Below are 19827 nucleotides of genomic sequence, written 5' to 3'. Positions count from 1 at the left end.
CCCACCCTGTACCCGGTTACAAAGCTGCACCTGGTGAAATGTCCCATTTACAGGAGAAATTGTATGAGTAGGTATTATGGCCCCAGGAAATGTGAGAATTCAGTGGGAAAGCTGAGGCCCAGAAACCTGAAATGACTGTTATAAATTCACCAATAAGCTGGCAGAAATTTCTCAGATAATTTAGTCCTAAGCAACGATTTCACTGAAAGGGACACTGAGAACTAAGAAGCTAAAGTAACTGGTGTGATATCATACACACCCTGGGAGACACCCCTCAGATAATGGAGTCCTAGCCCCTGCTTTCCCTGTAAGGGAAACTGAGACCTGAGAAGCCTGTATTGCCTGATGTGAAATCACCCAGATGGTGTCAGGGAGGGTCATCTCAGATCATGGAGTCTAATCCCCTGTTGTTACTCAAAGGGAAAGTGAGGCTAAGAAATCTGAAGTGAGTGATGTGAGATCAGCCATTGGCTGGCAGACCCCTCTCAGATAATGGTGTTCTAGTCACTGCTATCACTGAAAGGGAAGATGAGGCCTAGAAATATAAAGTGAATGGTGAGAGAATGCCCAGATGGTGGCAGGCAGGGGCGTATCAGATAATGGAGTCCAACCCCCTGCTGTTACAGAAAGGGAAACTGAGGCCTTGAAAGCAGAGGTGACTGGTCTGAGATAACACAAAGCCTTCAAGTGCCCACACAGGGCATTGACTTTTTTTTTTTAGATAGACTATTATAAATACAAACTGAATTTTTGTACATTACAATTTAATAAAATGGAATGAATTTTTTATTCTTCATTCCTCAGCAAGTGATTTGATTAACTTACTCAGCCTCCGGGCTCATCTTCCAAAGCTCTCCCCAATGGCCCAGAGAAAGCAACTTAGATTTCCAATGCTGCTCATGGTAGCAAAAGGAGGGTTTGGGCAAAGCATTGTCCTCTCAATCCCCATAATCTTTCATTCCTTTTGACTGGTAGGGGCTGAGACCCAGAAACTGTTTAAATCTATTTCCTGCTCCAGGGGACCATCAGCTTTCCTACTGAATTCTCACAGTTCCCGGGGCCATGATACCTACTCATACAATTTCCCTTATAAATGGAACATTTCACCAGGTGCAGCTTTGTAACCGGGTACAGGGTGGGGAACAGGATACATAGTGCTCAGTTCTACACATCTGGGGACTGCCTTCTCCCCTTCCCTCATACCAGAGCTCTGCACATGTGTGTGTGTGTGTGTGTGTGTGTGTGTGTGTGTGTGTGTTATACACACAAAACACACTTTCCTCAGGAAGCTCTACAGATTCCTCTCAGAGTTAGAAGGGGCACAGTCATTTCCAGCTGCCTGGAAGCAATTCCTCTATGTGGGAGCACCTGAGTCAGTGAAAATAGCAGGTATTCCCCAGCCAACCAAGAGATCTATGAAATGATCGTGGGTAACACGGTGCTTCCCAGTGGGCAGAATCCCAGGCTCACACTGCACCTGCCACTACCTCCATAGGACTCTCCCAGACCTCCTCCTTAAGAGTTGGCAGGAAAGTCAAGGCTCTGGCTAGACACAGGAAGAGAGAGTAAGCCCTACTCCAGGCCCAAGAAAAGGCACTGAACTCCAAGCACCAGGCAGAAACTCCTCTGGAAGGATGGAGAGGGAAGAGAGGAACCCAGCAGGCTTTCATGCTGAAGGCCTCACTCCCACTCTCTTCTGTGGCCCTGATGTCTGTGCCAGCTGAAGGCTGGACTTCACCAGCTGTGGGCCATTTGCTCCATCCTTCTGCCCACCACGTGCATTTCACCCCAAGCCAAACCAACCCTCAATTAACTCCATCGATGCTTGCCTGGGGCTTTAGAAGGAGGCCAACCTGCAGTGGGAGGGAGAAGAGAGGGGCTACCAGAGGTGCTCCTCTCCATGGAGAGGTGTGACTTCACCTCCTTCCTGACATCCTGATTGCTCTGTACTAGGCTAATGAACGTGCTAATTGGACCCCTGGGATCCTGTCCTACACAGGCTGTGGCTCTGCATCACCCCAACTTCATGAGGCTCTACCAGAGCAGCTTCTTACTGCCTTCTCCCCACCCTTGGTACTTCTCCAAACCCCACACCACAGTCCTAGCTCTTGCTGCCTCAGAGGACTGAGAATACAGTGAGTACTTGATGGTGGACAGAACCCCATTCAAACCATTCTCAAACAGGCTGAGTAGAGTGATCTCCCTCCAGGTCTCCTCTAGTCAAAGTGGAAGAAAAGGGTTCTCTCATGGAAAGAGGTTCTTATACCCCAGGAGGAAAGAAGAGTCAAAATCCCCAGAAATTATGACATGTCTGCATAAAGCAAGGAGAGGTGGTAGCAGAACAGGGCATATACTTTAACTTAGGTCTTTCACTTAAAGATAAACTGAGGCCCAGAAACCTGAAGAGACTCTTATGAATTCACCCATAAACTGGCAGAAATTTCTTAGATAATTGAGGCCTAGGCACTGATTTCTCTGGAAGGGACTCTGAGAGCTAAGAAGCTTAAGTAACTGGTGTGATATCATACAAAGCTGCAACACCCCTCAGATAATGCTCCTAGCTCCTGCTTTCCCATTTTAGAGAAACTGAGCCTAACAAGCCAAAGTGAATGGTGTGAAATCACCCATGGTCAGTGAGGTGCGTCTCAGATCATGGAGTCTAATCCCTGGTTGCTATGAAAGGGAAGCTGAGGCGCAGACAGTGAAGTGACTATTATGACTTCTCCTGTAAGCCAGTAAAATTTCTCAGAGAATTCGTTCTTGCACACAGATTTTGGTGAAATGGACTCTGAGAACTTAAAGCCTAAAGTAACTGGTGTGATATCATACAAAAGCTGCCAGACACCCCTCAGATAATGGAGTCCTAGCCAACGCTTTCCCTTTAAGGGAAACTGAGCCTACAAGCTAAAGTGACTGGTGTGAAATCACCAGATGGTATCAGTGAGGGGTTTCTCAGTTCATGCAGTCTAATCCCAGGTTGTAATTGAAAAAACAAAGGTGAGGCCTAGATACCTGAAGTGAGTATTATGACTTTTCCCATAAGGTAAGAAAATTTCTCAGATAATTTGCTCTTAAGCAAGGATTTCAGTGAAATGAACTCTGAGACCTTAAAAGCTAATGTAACTAGTATGACATACACAAGCTGGCAGACATCCCTCAGATTATGGAGTCCTAGCCAGGTTTACATTTATCAGAAACTGAGGCCTTACAAGCCAAAGTGATTGGTGTGAAATCGCCAAGGTGGTGTGAGTGAGGGGTTTCTCACTTCATGGAGTCTACTCCCCGGTTGTTATTGAAAGGGAAGGTGACTCTATGTACTTAAAAGCTATAGTAACTGGTAAAATATCCTACACTAGCTGGCAGACACCCCTCAGATAATGGAGTCCTAGCCATTACTTTCCCTTTAAGAGTAAGTGAGGCCTAACAAGGCAAAGTGAGTGCTGTGAAGTGATTTCCCTGGGATGAAGCAGCACCACATCTCCCTCCAGCCCCAAGGGCATCCTGCCTGAGGCAACAACCAAGCATAGGCAGACCCCAGGGTGGGAGTGGGCTGTTGTTTGAAACCTTCTTGGCATCCTGGTACCAAGGACCATTTTCATCCCATGCCTAGGGCCAATCCCTAGGTACTGATACAGCAGAGCCTGGAGCATGGTTCTTTGGTGAAAACCTGAGGGACATTTCCACTTGTGCAGCTTGTTGGGGGTAGAAGGAAAAGACTGCAACTCCCAGAAGGGGTTGCTCAGAATAGTCGATGGGGATACCAGGATGCAGGGCAGGGTCAATGGAGTGGAGAGGGAGGGAAATGGGGAGGGTGTCACATAACCTGTCCTGGTGGTTGTCTGGGCGTCTGTCTTTCAGTTTTGAAGCTGGGCCTTCCCCTTGCTTAACCCAGCCCAGCCTAGCATAACCTCCTGGACCTCATTTGCTGTCTGCCACCATAATTTTGTTTTCCCTAATATATAGTCACTGTTCTAGACAGACCAAAGAGAAGGAACAGGGGTGGAGTCTGGCCTACTGCTCAGAAAGCTTTACCTAGCACCCCCCAAAAAAAATCAAATGAGAGAGATGGAGGAAAAACTAAAAAAAAAAAAGAGAATAAGCCAAGAAAAACAAGAAGACTATGGAAGTCAACCATTTAGAAAAGGAGATCCAGAATGTTAAGGAAAAAAATGTCACCTTGAATATTAGAATTGGGCAAGGCGAAGCCAGTGAAATTATAACAGATCAAGAAATAATTAAACAAAATATGGATAATGAAAAAATATAAGAGAAAATGAAACATCTTACAAGAAAAACAACAGATCTAGAGAACAGATCAAGAAGAGAAAACATGAAAATAAGTGGATTAACTGAAAGCTATGATCAAAAAAAGAATCTTGATACACTAATGCAAGAAATAATTAAAGAAAATTGTCCTGAAGCATTAGAACAAAGGGAGGAAAGTAGAAATAGGAAAAAAAAATCCATCAGTCACTACTTAAAGTACACCCTGTGAGGAAAACTCATTGGAATATTGTGGTGAAATTCTGAAACCCCCAGCTCAAGGATAAAATATTAAAAACAACAAGAAAAACAATTTAAATATGATGGTGCCACAATTACAATCACAGAAGACCTAGAAGCCAAGACTTTAAAGGACCACAGGTCTTGGAACACTATATATCAAAGAGCGAAAGAACTGGGGTTCCAGCTGAAAATATCATACCCAGGAAAGTTCAGCATAATCCTGAATGAAAAAAGGACATTTGATCAACTGTCAGACTTTCAAAATTTTGTTGGAAAAAAAACAAACACACCTGAACTGTATTGAAGTTTCAACATACAAAAGCCAAGAGAGACATAAGGTACCTACCAAAGACTGATTATGAGGGATTCAATAAGGACAGACTGTTTACTTTTTATATATGTAAAACATAAAATGTATATCTAAGAATCTTATTAATGACTGGGTAGCTCAAGACATCTCTAGAGGCCTCATGATCGAAAATGCTATCCACATACAAAAAAAGAATTATGGAAGTTCAATTGCTTTTTTTTCTCTTCTGTTGAGTTTGTTTCTTCTTTCTGATGGTTCCTCCTATTGGTTTTAATTTTTACTTACAACATCACTAATGTGAAAATATGTTTAATAGGAATGTAAATGTATAGCCTATATCACATTGTGTGCTGTCTTGGGGTGTGGTGGGGAAGAAGGGGGAGAAAAATTTTAAACTCAAAAGCATATGGAAGTGATTGTTGATAAATCAAAATAAATTAATAAAAATAAACAACCCCCCCCAAAAAAAAACTTAGTAGCTCATAAGAAAGATTTGAGTAGAGCTGTATATGATACGACTTTAAAAAGTAAAATCATTTAGGAACAGCTAAAAAGAGTAGTTATTTTATACAAATGAGGTGCAAGAGGAAGAATCCATTCAGGGGAATTAAATGGAGGGGAGGGGCTGGTAGTTCTAGTAACCTACTTTCATCACTAATGGGTTTAAAAGGAAACTGTGTGTGTGCGCGTGCCTGTGGATTTAGAAGAATATAAAAGTCTTCTAAATTTAGAAAAAATGATGATGAGATAGGGAGGGGGGAGAGGACAAGGGAGGGTTCACTACAGGAGGATTAGAGAATAGGGTACAAAGGCCCATTTATGGGAATGGGAGGATAGGAGAAGGGGTACTTGGAAGGGGGTAGGCTAAGTAATAGAAGGGCAAGATAATGAGTATAAGTAAAGTAGAGGACTCAGGAGGGACAAAAAACAAGAGATATGCACCAACGTAAAAACAAAGATCAGGTAAAGAATTTGGGAATGCACATATCTATACATGTAAATATATATGTACATATATGTATGTATATATTTATAGCTATACGGAAATATATCTGCACCCAATTGTAGCCTTCTGGGGCAGGGGAGGGGAAAAAAAGAACAAAGCAAAAAAATTCATAGAGAACAAAAGAAATCTTACAAGGAAACAAAGAAAAGATAGATAGCTCTCAATAAAATGTGTGATATTAATGATACAGGCTTTCTTGAAATGAAGATTTCTTGTTACACGTTTTGAATCCAATCTTATGATCTACTATGCATATGACATGCTGCTTTTTATTTTCTTACTCTCCAATTAAGTTCCAATATTTAAGTTTAGGATATGCTTTTGTTTCCTTTTCTCTGTTCTGTGGCGGCAGCTATGTGGTGCAGTGGATAGAGCTCGGGCCTTGGAGTCAGGAGGATCTAGTTCAAATCTGGCCTCAGATGCTTGACACTAACTAGCTGTGTGACCCCGGGCAAGTTACTTAACCCCAACTGCCTTATCAAAAACCAAACTAATAAAAAATAAAACAGTTAGAATTGGGCAAGTAGAAACTAATGACTCTATGAAACACCGAGAATCAATCAAACAAATTCAAAAGAATGAAAAATTAGAAGAAAAGGTGAAATACCTCATTGGAAAAAAAAACTGATCAAGAAAATAGATCCAAGAGAGACAATGTCAGAATCACTGGACTGCCTGAAAGTCATAATCAAAAGGAAGATATGGACAGTATCTTTCAAGAAATTATTGAGGAAACAGCCCTGAAGCCCTGCAACCAGAGGGCCAAAAAGGCACTGAAAGAATCCACTAGTCACCTCAGGAAAGAGTTCCCCAAATAAAAACTCAAGGAGCATTATAGCCACATTACAGAACTATCAAATCAAGGAAAAATAATGCAAGTGGGAAAAAAAAAAAGACAATTCAACTCTGAGGGAGCCACAATCAGGATTACACAGGACTTAGCAGCTGCAAAATTAAAGGATCAGAGTTCATGTAACATGATATTCAGGAAGGCAGAAAAGCTAGTCCTACAACTAAGAATCACCTACCTGGCAAAATTAAGCAGAATACTGTAAGGGAAAAAATGGTCATTCAGTCAAAGAGATGGATTTCAAGCTTTCATAAGGAGAACACCAGAACTGAACAAAAAATCTCACCCCCAAATATCAAGACCTAAAAAAACTCTAATAAGGGAAAAAGGAAAAAGGGAATGTAAGGGATTCAGTGGAGATGACCTGTTTACATCCCTACATGGAAAGATAATACTTGTAATTATTAAAAATTATACCACTAATAGTACAGCTAGAAAGAATATACATAGACAGAAGGTGTGGTATAAGGCCAATTTGAGGTAAGAACATAAAAAATAATTAAGGGATGAGAAAGAGGACCAATGCAGAAAGAAGGGAAAGGCAGAAGGGGGTAAATTATTTCACATGAAGAAGAGTGAAAGACCTATTACAGTGCAGGGGAAGATGGGATGGTGGGCGATGGGCATCAGCTTGAACCTTACTCTCATCAGTATTGGCTCAAAAGAGGGAATGATATACACACAGTTGAATGTGGAAATCTATCTTACCACACAGGAAAGTAGGCAGTGAAGAGATTAAGTAAAGGCAGGAGAACAGAAGAGAAGTGACAGAAGAGAAGTCAGATCGAGGAGGTGGTAGAGAGAAGCAAAACACTGTCAAGGACAGAAAGAGTGAGAGGAGAGAGAGGACAAACAGGAGGAAAAATAGGATGGAGGGAAATACGCAGTTAGGAATCATAACTGTAGATGCAAATGGCATGAAATTTCCTATAAAAAAAGAAATGAGTAACAGAATAGGTCAAAAACCATACTCCTCCAATATGGTGTTTATAAGAAACACAGTTGAAGGAAAGAGATACACACAGAGTAAAGGTAAGGAGCTGGAGAAAGATCTATTATGCTTCAAGTAAAGTAAAATAAAAGAAAAAGAAAAAAAAGCAAGGGTAGCAATCTTGATCTCAGACAAGGCAAAAGCAAAAAGACCTAATAAAAAGAGATAAGAAAGGAAACTACATCTTGCTATAAGGTAACATAGACATTTAAGTAATTTCAATACAAACATAAATGCACCAAGTGGTATAGCATCCTAGTTCTTAAAGGAGAAATTAAGTGAGTTACAGGTTCTTCAACGAACAAGAGAGAGCATCACAGGATGTAAAATAGATCATTTTGATTATATTTAATTGAAAAGCTGGTCTTTCCCTGCTCAAGCACCCACATGGAACTATATTTCTTTCCCACCTGTGCGATAGATCTTTCTAATCAACCATCCAGGTTGCCTTGGGCTGGAAATTTGTTTCACTCTGTCTATGTGTGGGTTCTGCTACTCTAGAATTTGTTTAGAGCCATTTTTTACAGGTATTTGGAGGGGTTTGGGGAGAGCTCAAGCAAGTCACTGCTTTCACTCTGCCTTATTGGCTCTGCCTCCTCCAGCTCATTTTGCAGAAGAGGAACTCGGATAAACAGCCTTAAGTGACTTGCCCAAGTCTGAGGCTAAATTGAAACTCAGGAAAATGAGTCTTTTTGATTTCAGGCCTTCATTCTATTCATGCTGCCAGTTAGCTGACTGTTAAATGAAATTACTGATATCAAAAATGAAAAGGGTGAATTCATCATCAACGAAGATGAAATCCAAGCAATGATCAGGGGCTATTTTACTAAATTGCGTGCAATAAATCTGACAATCTAAGTGAAATGGATGAATATTTGTAAAGACATATATTACCCAGAGTAAGTGAAAAAGAAATACAGAAAAAGCTTTTGATGAAATACAGCACCCATTCCTAGAGAAAAAAAAAACTATACAGCATAGGAATAAATGGAGCTTTTTAAAAATGATAAGTAGTACCTCTCAAAAACCATCAGCAAGTATTATTTGTAATGGGGATAAGATGGAAGCCTTCCCAATATGTTCATGACTAAAACAAGGATGCCCATTATCACTGCTATTACTTAACATTGCACTAGAAATGTTTGCTATAGCAATAGGAACAGAAGAAGAAATGGAAGGAATTAGGTCAGGTAAGGAGAAAACAAATCTATTATTAGTCTTTCTAGATGATATTATATACTTGAAAAATACTAGAGAATCAACTAAAAGAATTAGTTCAAGTAATTAACAAATTTAGCAAAGTTGCAGAATATAAAATAAACTCACAGAAATCATGAACATTTCTATATATTAGCAAAAAAAGTCTAGCAGCAAGACATACGAAAAGAAATTTCGTTTTAAATAGACAATATAAATTACTTGAGAGTCTACCTGCCAAAACAAACCCAGGAACTATGGAAATAATTACAAAACACTGTTCATACAAAGAAAGTCAGACCTAAACAATTGGGAAAATACTATTTGTGCATGTGTGGGCCAGATTAATATAATAAAGCAGACAATTCTACCTAAATTAATTTACTTATTAAATTACCAATTAAACTACCAAAAATTCTTTTATAGAGCTAGAAAAATTATTTAAAAAATTCATCTAGAAGAGCAAGAGGTTAAGAATGTCAAGTGAATTAATTTCAAAAATGTGAAGGATGGTGGCCTAGATGCACAAAATCTTAAACTGTATAATAAATTTATAATCATTAAAACTGTCTGGTATGGGCTAAGAAATAGAGTGATGAATCAATGGAATAGATTAGGAAGAAAAGACATAGTAGTAAATGGCCATAATAATCTAGTTTTTAAAAACCCAAAGACCTAAGCTTTTTGCACAAAAACTCACTATTTGAAAAAACTGCTGGGAAACCTGGAAAACAGTATGGCAAAAAGTAAGTACAGACAAACATCTTCCAGCATATATGAAGAGGAGGTCAAAATGGGAATATCATCTTTAGATATAAAAGGTGATGCTATAAGCAAATAAGAAGGCAAAAAATAGTTTACTTGTCAGATCTATGGAGAAGACAAGAATTTATGACTAAGCAAGAGATATAAAGTATTACCAGATTAAAAATGGATAATTTTGGTTATGGCAAATTAAAAAGAGTTTACAGAAACAAAACCAATGCTACCAAAATTTGAAGGAAAGCAGAAAGCTTCCCAGCTTTATACAATTTATACATTGTGACTCTGATAAAGGCCTCATTTCTCAAACATATACAGAATTGAGTCAAATTTCTGAGAATACATGTCATTCCCCAATTGTTGGTGAGCTTAATGCTTATGTCTCCCTTATATTAATAACCAAATATTGAACTAAAACCAATAGTTTTTCAAGAACCTGTAGGTCCTCAGACTCTGAAAGACATTGCTAAAAATGGGACTGGAAGCCCATTGTGCCCTACTCAGGGTTGATTGATTTGCTTAGACTGCCCAAAACTGGACAATTTAGAAGAGCATCCCTCAGTCCTTCATTAGAATAGTTCTACCTCTCATTCTCTCATTAGTTGTTAACCAATCAGAGTTGATAGCCACCCTCTGAAAACCCACTTCTCCAAGGGCATATAAGCCTCCACGATAGTCCTTGGTATCTGAGAGTGTCACTGACATTTTGTATTAATTAAATGCTAGCATTATTAATAAAATGATTAATTACCCAATAATTATGTCTCTCAAACTTTTTTAATCTTCACAATGGTAAAAAAAAATAGGAACACAACTTTCAGACAAAGAAATCAAAGCTCTCTATAGCTGTATTTTTAAAAATGCTCTACGTCACTATTGATTAGAGAAAGCCAAATTAAAACAATTCTGAGGTACCACCTCATACCTATTAGATGGGCCAATATGACAGAAAAGGAAAATGATAAAAGTTGGAGGTGACATGGGAAAATTGGGACACTAGTACAGTGTTAGTGGATTTGGGAAATATTCCAACCTTTCTGGAGAGCATTTTGGAACTATGCCCAAAGGGCTCACACACTGTACATATCCTGTGATGCAGCAATGCCATTACTACGTTTGTATACCAAAGAGGTGAAATAAGGGAAAACGACCCACTTGTAGAAAAATATTCATAGTAGGTCTTTTTGAGGTGGTTAAGAACTGGAAATCAGTTCTGCTCATTATTTTTACTATGCAGGCTATACATTCTGCTCTCATAATTCTCATGTATAAATCAAAACAACCCTGAGGTTTCACCCTACACTCTCAAGTTGAGAAAAATGACAATAGCGAATGTTGGAGGAGTTATGGAAGGACAGGCACATGACTAAATTGTTGCTGGAGCTGTGAAATCATGTAAGCATTTCCTAATGAAATTTGGAATGATACAAGTAAAGTGACTAAAATGTTATTATCCTTTGAATCAGAGATTCCATTACTGACTTCATACCCGAAGGGAGCCATGATAAGAAGAAAGACCCCTTATTCTTCAAAGTATTTATAGCAAGGATTTATGGTGATTGCTAAAAAGTGGGAACAAATAAATACCTATGGCTCATGAGGAATGGCTAAACACAATGGGGTCCATGAACATAACAGAATATTACTATACTGTAAGAAGTGATATGCCTGATGAATACAGAGGGGCATAGGAAGATTTATGTGACCTGATGCAGATTGATATAAGCAGAGCCAAGAACACAATATACACAGAAACCATAATGTAAATGGAAACAAAACACCAAAATTCAAAAGTAGATGTGACAAAATCATAAAGATGAAGCATGATCCAAATGAAAAGATAAGAACACACCCATGACCTACCCTTTTGTGGACATAAGAGGTCCAGAGATGGGACAGATAGCACATGATCTCAGACTTTTTCAATGTGTCCATCCGTTGTGCTGAATTATGTTTTCTCCTTAAAAATACTATTGGTCATTTCAGATGGTTCTCTGGGAGGGTTAAAGGAAGGGATATGTGGGAAAACTATGGTGATATAAAATACACAAAAAATGGGGCAGAGCCAAGATGGCAGAGTGAAAGCAGTGACTTGCTTGAGCTCTCCCCAACACCCCTCCAACTACCTGTAAAAAAAAATGGTTCTAAACAAATTCTAAAGCAGCAGAACCCACAAAAAGACTGAGACAAATTTCCAGCCCAAGACAACCTGGATGGTTAATCGGAAAGGTATGCAAGGCCAGGCAGGAAGAGGAGCACAGTTAGGTGTGGGCGCGCAGGCCACAGCAAACCTAGAGCAGGACTCAGAGGACTGAATTGCAGGCAGCTTTGGCGGTATCCAGACTTCTCAACCCACAAACACAAAAGATAACTTAGAAGGTCAGTGGGAAAAGTCTGTTTCTTCAGTGAGAGACAGAAGCAAGGCCCTTAGTGGGGCCGTAGGCAGCAGCTGCCTCCTGAGTTTCCCGCCTACAGAATGAGGGGGAATTGAGTGGCTGATCAGAGGGGCATTGCAGGAATCTCTTTGCTGGTGCAGGATTCTCTTTTTTTGCCTGTGCTTGGATCTGGGTCACAGTTCTGGGTGCTGGTCTTGGCGCAAGGAGGAGCGCTGGCGTGATGGACCTTGTAGTGGCTGTAGAGAGAAAACCCTCCTCACAGTTCCAACACAGAAAAGAGTACTTATGGTGTGTCACTCATAGACCAGAGCAGAGAACCGAAAAGGATTGCCCTTGATCATGGCAACTTGGAAGACCTGAAAATTTACTGGTTCCTACAAGCATCTCTGAAAACATCTGCACAAAACTCCTGAAGCTTGGGCAGTACATTCTGCACATTGGAAGCAGACCTCTACGTTAACAAAGAGTTTATAACTGAAGTAATTGGCTTGGATCATGACCAAAATTCGCAAAAATAGTCAGACTGTAGAACCTTATTTTGGTAATAAAGAAGATAAAATCATACAACCAGAAGAAAACAATGAAGTCAAAACTCCTACATCCAAAGCCACAAAGAAAACATATGAATGAGTCCCAGGCCTTGGAAGAGCTCAAAAAGGATTTTGAGAAGCAAGTAAGAGAAGTACAGGAAAAACTGGGAAGAGGAATGAGAGTGATGCAAGAAAATCATGAAAAACAAGTCAACAGCTTGCTAAAGGAGACCCAAAAAATCACTGAAGAAAATAACACCTGAAAAAATAGTCTAACCCAAATGGCAAAAGAGCTCCACAAAGCCAATGAGGAAAAGAATCCTCTAAAAAGCAAAATTTGCCAAATGGAAAAGGAAGTCCAAAAGCTCACTGAAGAAAATACTTCCTTAAAAATTAGAATACAGCAATTGGAAGCTAGTGACTTTAGGAGAAATCAAGACACTGTAAAACAAATCCAAAAGAATGAAAAATCAGAAATCAATGTGAAATATCTCATTGGAAAAACAACTGACTTGGAAAACAGGTCCAAGAGAGAGAACTTAAAAAATATTGGACTATCTGACAGCCATGATCAAAAAAAGAGCCTAGGCATCATCTTTCAAGAAATTATCAAGGAAAACTACCCTGATATTTTAGAACCAGAGGGCAAAATAGATATTGAAAGAACCCACTGATCACCTCCTGAAAGAGATCCCCAAAAGAAAACTCCTGGGAATATTGTAGCCAAATTCTAGAATTCCCAGGTCAAGGAGAAAATATTGCAAGCAGCCAGAAAGAAACAATTCAAGTATTGTGGAAACACAATCAGGATAACACAAGATTTAGCAGCTTTTACATTAAGGGACCACAGGGCATGGAGTATAATAATCCAGAGGGCAAGGGAGATAGGATTACAACCAAGAATCACCTACCCAGTGAAACTGAGCATAATCCTTGAGGGGAAAAAATTGTCATTCTGTGAAATAGAGGACTTTCAAGCATTCTTGAGGAAGAGACCAGAGCTGAGTAGAAAATTTGACTTTCAATACAAGACTCAAGTGGAACATGAAGAAGTAAACAGGAAAGGGAAATCACAAGAAACTTATTAAGATTGAACTGTTTACATTTCTGCATGGAAAGGTGACATTTGTAACTCATGAGACCTTTGTCAGTATTAGGGTAGTTGGAGGGGAAAAAATCATATGTATGTACAGATAGATAGATAAAGGGCACTGGGTGAGCTGAAGATGAAGGGGTGATATCTGGAGATTAAAATTAAGTTGTGAGAGAGGATTACACTGGGAGAAGGAGAAAGTGAGAGATAGAACAGGGTAAATTATTTCACAAAAAAAAACCAACAGAAAAAAATGCTCTTACAGTGGAGGGGAGACAGGGGAAGGTAAGAGGGAGTGAGTGAATCTTATTCTCATCAGATTTGGCTTAAGGAGGGAATAACATACACACTCAGTTAGTATGGAAATCTATCTTACCCTACAGGAAAAAGGTGGGGGGGAAAGTGGACAAGAGAGCAGGATGATGATAGAGGGGAGGGCAGATTAGGAGAGCGGGTAATCAGAAGCAAACACTTCTTTTTGTATGTTTTTTGTTGTTGTTGTTGTTTTTGGGGTTAAGTGACTTGATGAATGCCACACAGCTACTAAGTGTCAAGTGTTTGGTCTGAGGCTGAATTTGAACTCAGGTCCTCCTGATTTCAGGGCCAGTGGTCTATCTACTTCACCACCTAGCTACCCCTGAAGCAGACACTTCTGAGGAGGGACAGGGTCAAAAGAAAGAGTAGAATAATGGGGGACAGAATAGGATTAAGGGAAATAGAGTTAGTTTTTCACAACATGACTGCTATGTTTTCCATAACTGCACATGTATAACCCCTATTGAGTTGCTTGCTTTTTCAATGAGGGTGGATGGAGAGGGAGGGAGGGAGAAAATTTGGAACCCAAAGTTTTAAAAACACATGTTAAAAAAATGTTTTTGCATGGACCTGGGAAATAAGAAATATAGGAAATGGGATACAGAAATCTATTCTCCCCTACAGGAATACTGAAGGAGAAGGGGATAAGAGAAGGGGGGGAGAGACAGAAGGGAGGGCCAACTAGGGGAAGGGGTATTCAGAATGCTTGCCATTTTGGAGTGGAGGGAGGGGCAAGATGGGGTGAAAATTTGGAACTCTAAATCTTGTGGAAGTGAATGTTGAGAACGAAAAATAAACAAATTTTTAAAAATACAAAAAAAAAACAGTGAAAAAGTATTCTTTCTAAAAGAGAAAGTATAAAACATATTTTTTTAAAAAGTGATATGGAAAAAAGATTAAGGAGTAAGGGGAGCCAAGATGGCAGAGTAAGGAGTGAGTCATTCTCACTCTCCCTTGTTGACCTCAAAAAACCTAGAGAATATTGTCCCAGGAAAAATCCTGAAACAGTGGAGCCAGGAGCAAGACTAGGTGCAACAGTGTTTTAGCTCAGAAGGCTTTGGGGATTAACCAGGAAAGGTCGCTCTCACTGTTGCTGAAGGGGACCAGTACAGGAAGGGAGGTGTCTCAGCAAGCCAGTGACCACGCCCCTAGCACCCAGCAAAACAAGCTTGGGATACTGTCCCCTGTGCACACAAGTAGAGATCAACCTTAAAAGCCGGAAAAAAAAGGCGAACAACATGAGCAAAAAGCAACATAGAAAAACAGGGACCATAGAGAAGTATTTTGGTGACAGGGAAGATCAAAACACAAATTCAGGAGAGCACAACATTGTCAATATACCCACATCTGAAACCTCAGAGGGGAATATGAACTGGTCTGAAGCCCAAAAAGCCTTCTTAGAAGAGCTCAAGAAGGATTTTAAGAGTCAAATAAGAGAAGCAGAGAAAAATGGAGCAATTCCTTTAAAAATACAGTTGACAAAATGGAAAAAAGTACACTGAAGAAAACAACTCCTTAAAAAGTAGAATTGGCAATGGGAAGCTAATGACACTATGAGACATCAAGAATCAGTCAAAGAAAATGAAAGGAATGAAAATACAGGAGAAAATGTAAAATACCTCATTGGGAAAAACAACTGACCTGGAAAAAGGATCCAGGAAAGATAACTTAAGAATTATTGGTCTACCTGAAAGCCATGATGAAAAAAAAAGAGCCTGGACAGCATCTTCCAAAGATCATCAAGGAAATTGTCCTAACAATCTAGAACAAGAGGTTAAAACAGTCATCAAAAGAATCCATGGGTCACCTCCTGAAAGAGATGGAAATTGAAAATGTCAAGGAATTTTGTAGCCAAATTCCAAAATTATCAGGTTAAGGAGAAAATCCTGTAAGCAGCAAGAAAGAAACAATTCAAATATTGCGGAACCACAGTCAGGATTACACATGACCTTGCAGCTTCTACGTTAAAAGATCTGAGGACTTGGAATGTCATATTCTGTAAAGCAAAAGAGCTTGGATTACAGCTAAGAATCAACTACTCAGCGAAATTGAGTCATTTATCTTTTCTTTGAGGAAATTTAAAAGCAAAATTCTGATGTGCCCTGGAGAAAACCTGGTTTGGTGGCAAAAGCTGCTCTAGGAGGAAGAATTGTATTCTGGAAAGAACTGTGTCTGCTTTGGAGTCAAAGACCTGGGTTCCAATGCTACCTCTGATGCTTAGTACCTGTGTGACCCAGGGCAACAGCTTAACCTTGTTGGGCCTCAGTTTCTCCTCACCTGGCTAGAAGGAGATCAGTGAGGTCACCAGAGTGCCTAGGATGTTTGTTCCCTTCTCTGATGCAAGTCTCTTAGCAATAACTGCTTGCCTTATGTGTCTTCTCATGCATAGTACTCTGCAGCTGGCATCTGTATTTCTCTTTCTCCTGGTTCTGGCTTTTCCTGTCTCTGTCTCTGCATCTCTATTTCTGTCTTTCTTCTGTTCTCTGTCTTTCAATATATACTATACATTCAATGTGTGTATGTGTGTGTGTGTGTGTGTGTGTGTGTATGCCTGTGTGTACATACGTGTGTATTTGGGAGTATCTCCTGATATTTTGTAGCCTCTGGTGATTTAGATTTGTGCCCAGCTGGCAGTACAGGGCAAAGCAGGAGGAAACACTCCCCTCCCCCTGGCCTAAGGAGCATAAGAAGCCTGATAAGGAAGTCTCCTGAATGCCTGCAATTCAGAAGTCCAGGTATCCTTGGCAACAGCCAGTCACCATGGCAACCAGTGATTGGAACTAGCCGTTCCTGCCTTGCTGGACACTAAATTTTGCATCTAGAAAGATCATATTCCACCAGAGGTAGGGTGGCTAACTTGATCTGGGTTTCCACTGGAAAAGGTGTGAGACCACTCTCCTACTCTGTGTTCTTTGAATGAGCTAGGGGCAAGCATCCTGGGGCCCAGGGGTTGGGCTTTTTGGTGCAGGGGGCTTCAACGCCTGCCTGTGCTTTTTTCATATTTACATTGATTAAATGATTCACCTCATCAATAATTTGCAGTGATTGAGCCAAACCAGCTAGCATCAGTCACTCATACAATGGCAGGGGGTTAAGCTCTGCTGGGCTTACATGGATTCATTTGTGCTACCTGGCAAAGGAAAAATTCTGTTGTGCTTTCTTGTTCAATTATTACTAAAAATTAAGGGGAGAAGGGCCTCACTCTAGGATTAAGTACATTTCATTTGCACCCTACACAACCTAGATTCTATCAGAGGTCAGATGGTGGGAAAAAGAGTTTGGGTGTGTGTGTGCGTGTGTGTGTGTGTGTGTGTGTGTGTGTGTGTGTGTGTGTGTGTGTGTGTGTATGTGTGTGTGTGTGTACTTGTTGTCCAGTGTTCTGTGCCTAGTCATATAGCTGCCTTTGCTAAGGTGATTTCAGGTTGCATGAATACAAGCATGTGATGGAGCCTGAGAACAGTCTGGAAATCAGGAAGACCTGGGTCCTAACTACTGGCTTGGCCATGTGACCATAAGCAAATCATTTAACCCCTCTGTGTCCCAGGCAATTCTTTAATCTGTGGCTTATTGCATCAATAGCAGGACTCTCCAAGCTGGAATACCCCCACACCAGTGAAATCACATGTCTGGATAAAATAATCATGCCAAGAATAGGAACAGCTCTCTGTGGTCCTGGACAGGCCACACCTAGAATATCATGATCACTTGTAGTGGAGGGGATTAGACCCTGCCATCTCTAAATTCCATGAATCTATAAGTGGGTGGCATTTCACTCTGAAAAGAGAAGACAGCAGAGGTAGTGGTAGCTTTCCTCACATATCTGAAGGACTTTCACAGGGCAAAGGGATTAGATTTGGTGTGGCTTCAGAACAAGGAATTAGAATCAAAGTGCTTGGCACCTCATAGGTGCTTAATACATATTTTTGGGATTGATCAATTAATTGATTAGTGGGATGCAGGTTTGCCTTAACATAATGCAAAACTGAACATTCCAAAGTGGAATGACCTAGATTGGGAGGAAGTGAGTTCCCCATTACTGAAAGACTCCAAGCAGAGATTGGATGGCCTCTTGTGAGGGATATCATAAAGAGAGAGGATTTGTTGTGTCTCAGGTAGGAAATGAGAGGCTGACTCTCAGTCCTTTCCCAGCCTTTGAGCTGTCTGCTTTGGCACTTTGGCATTGTGGGGAGGGGCTCCTCCATTTCTTTCCTGTTCTCTCCTAGAAACTTGGCAACATCTCTTTCAAGAGTAAACACACTTATGCGTTTGCTCAATCCCTTCTCTACAGGGGACTGGTGCTCGTTTCCAGAGATTGTTCCCCTGGAGGCTTTGTGTCACCCATGGGGCCCTTTCTGTAGTGTTTTCATGATCTCCTAATTGCTAGATCTCTTTTCTGCCTTTTTCTTCTTCATCTCATTTGTTTCATGTCTGCAGGCTCAGTGTCCCCAGGGTCCTTGAGTCAGCACCAGCATCTCCTCTCTCCTTGGGGCAGGCTTATTTTCTCCATGTCCTTCCTCTCTGGCTCCCTTCCTTTGCATGGTATGGGAAATCCATTCTCACCTCTTTTGCCCCCCTCATACCTGCCCCTGCCTCTCTCTTGCTGGTCCAAACTCTAGGCTTCCTTTCCCACCTCACTGTGAAAGCTATCCTTCCCAGCACTCAGTGTCCCTTCATGCCCAATATTCCCTGGTATTTGCTATACTTGGGTACTCATTTGGGCCATTGCTGGTCTTTGCACAAGCTTTCTCTTAGTTGCCTCCCTCTCCTTTCTTTCCTGTTCCCAGGACAGAGATCCCTTGCGACAAAGTTAGTGATAGAGCAACTCATATTTCTGTACAACTGAAAGATGGATACAGTGCTTTACGTGTTAGGTAGGGAATGCCAGGATCATTCCCATTTTACAGGTGAGGAAACTGAGTCTAAAAGGGGTTAATAGGCAAGAAGGGTAGGGGCCTGTATGAGAAAATGGCAAAGAAGCTACTAGTCAGTGCTGCTGGAAGGAATCAGCTGAAACCTTTAGCCACTTCCCATTCACTCTAACAGCCTTGACCAATGCATGGTTCACAAGTCTATGGTGCTTTATTTTAGAGAGAACATGGCAGCTAGGTTGCTCAGTGCATAGAGCCCAGAGTCAGCAAGACCTGAGTTCAAATCCAGCTCAGACACTTACTGACTGTGCAACCCTGGGCAAGTCACTTAATCCTGTTTGCCTTGGCTGCCTTTTCTGTAATGTGAGCTAGAGAAGGAAACAGCAAACCACTCTAGTATATCTCTCAAGAAAACCCCAAATGGGGTCACAAAGAGTCTGACATGAATGAAAAATGACTGAACCACAAAAGTATGCAGAGAACCATCGTACAGGAGAAAAAAAATTCTTAAGAAAAATTTGGTAAAAGAATGAAGACATGAAAATATATGAAAATAAATTCATGCTGCCATCCCAGAGGACCTTTCACCTCTGGAAAGGAATGCTGAGACTTTTCTTCTTCCTCTATTTATGGACCACACTTATTGAGTTTTCTGTTACTCATACAGAGTTAGCCTCCATCAAGGGGATGTAATTTTTTCTGGAGGCAGGGACCGTTTCATTTTGTCTTTGGACTCCTAGCTCCCAGAGCAGAGTGTGATACACAGTAGGCTTTTAATAAATGGGTTTTTTGCCAATTTAATGCCATTGAAGATTATGTCACAGTATTTTGGTGACATCTCGTGGCGAAAAAAATGATTTTGAAGATTGTTATAGCACGACCTTTAGTGACATCTAATGGTCAAAGAGGACATTGTAGAATTTACATGGAATATAGCAGTGCAATAAAGGTTTAACACCACAGAAAAAAATATCATACAATTGAGATCCTTCTCTTTTGGACC

Source organism: Phascolarctos cinereus, unplaced genomic scaffold, assembly GCF_003287225.1.
Source record: "Phascolarctos cinereus isolate Bilbo 61053 unplaced genomic scaffold, phaCin_HiC Scaffold_8;HRSCAF=390, whole genome shotgun sequence".
NCBI classification, from domain to species: Eukaryota; Metazoa; Chordata; class Mammalia; order Diprotodontia; family Phascolarctidae; genus Phascolarctos; species Phascolarctos cinereus.
The sequence above is the reverse complement of the archived record's forward strand: the minus strand, read 5'-3'. Positions refer to the sequence as shown.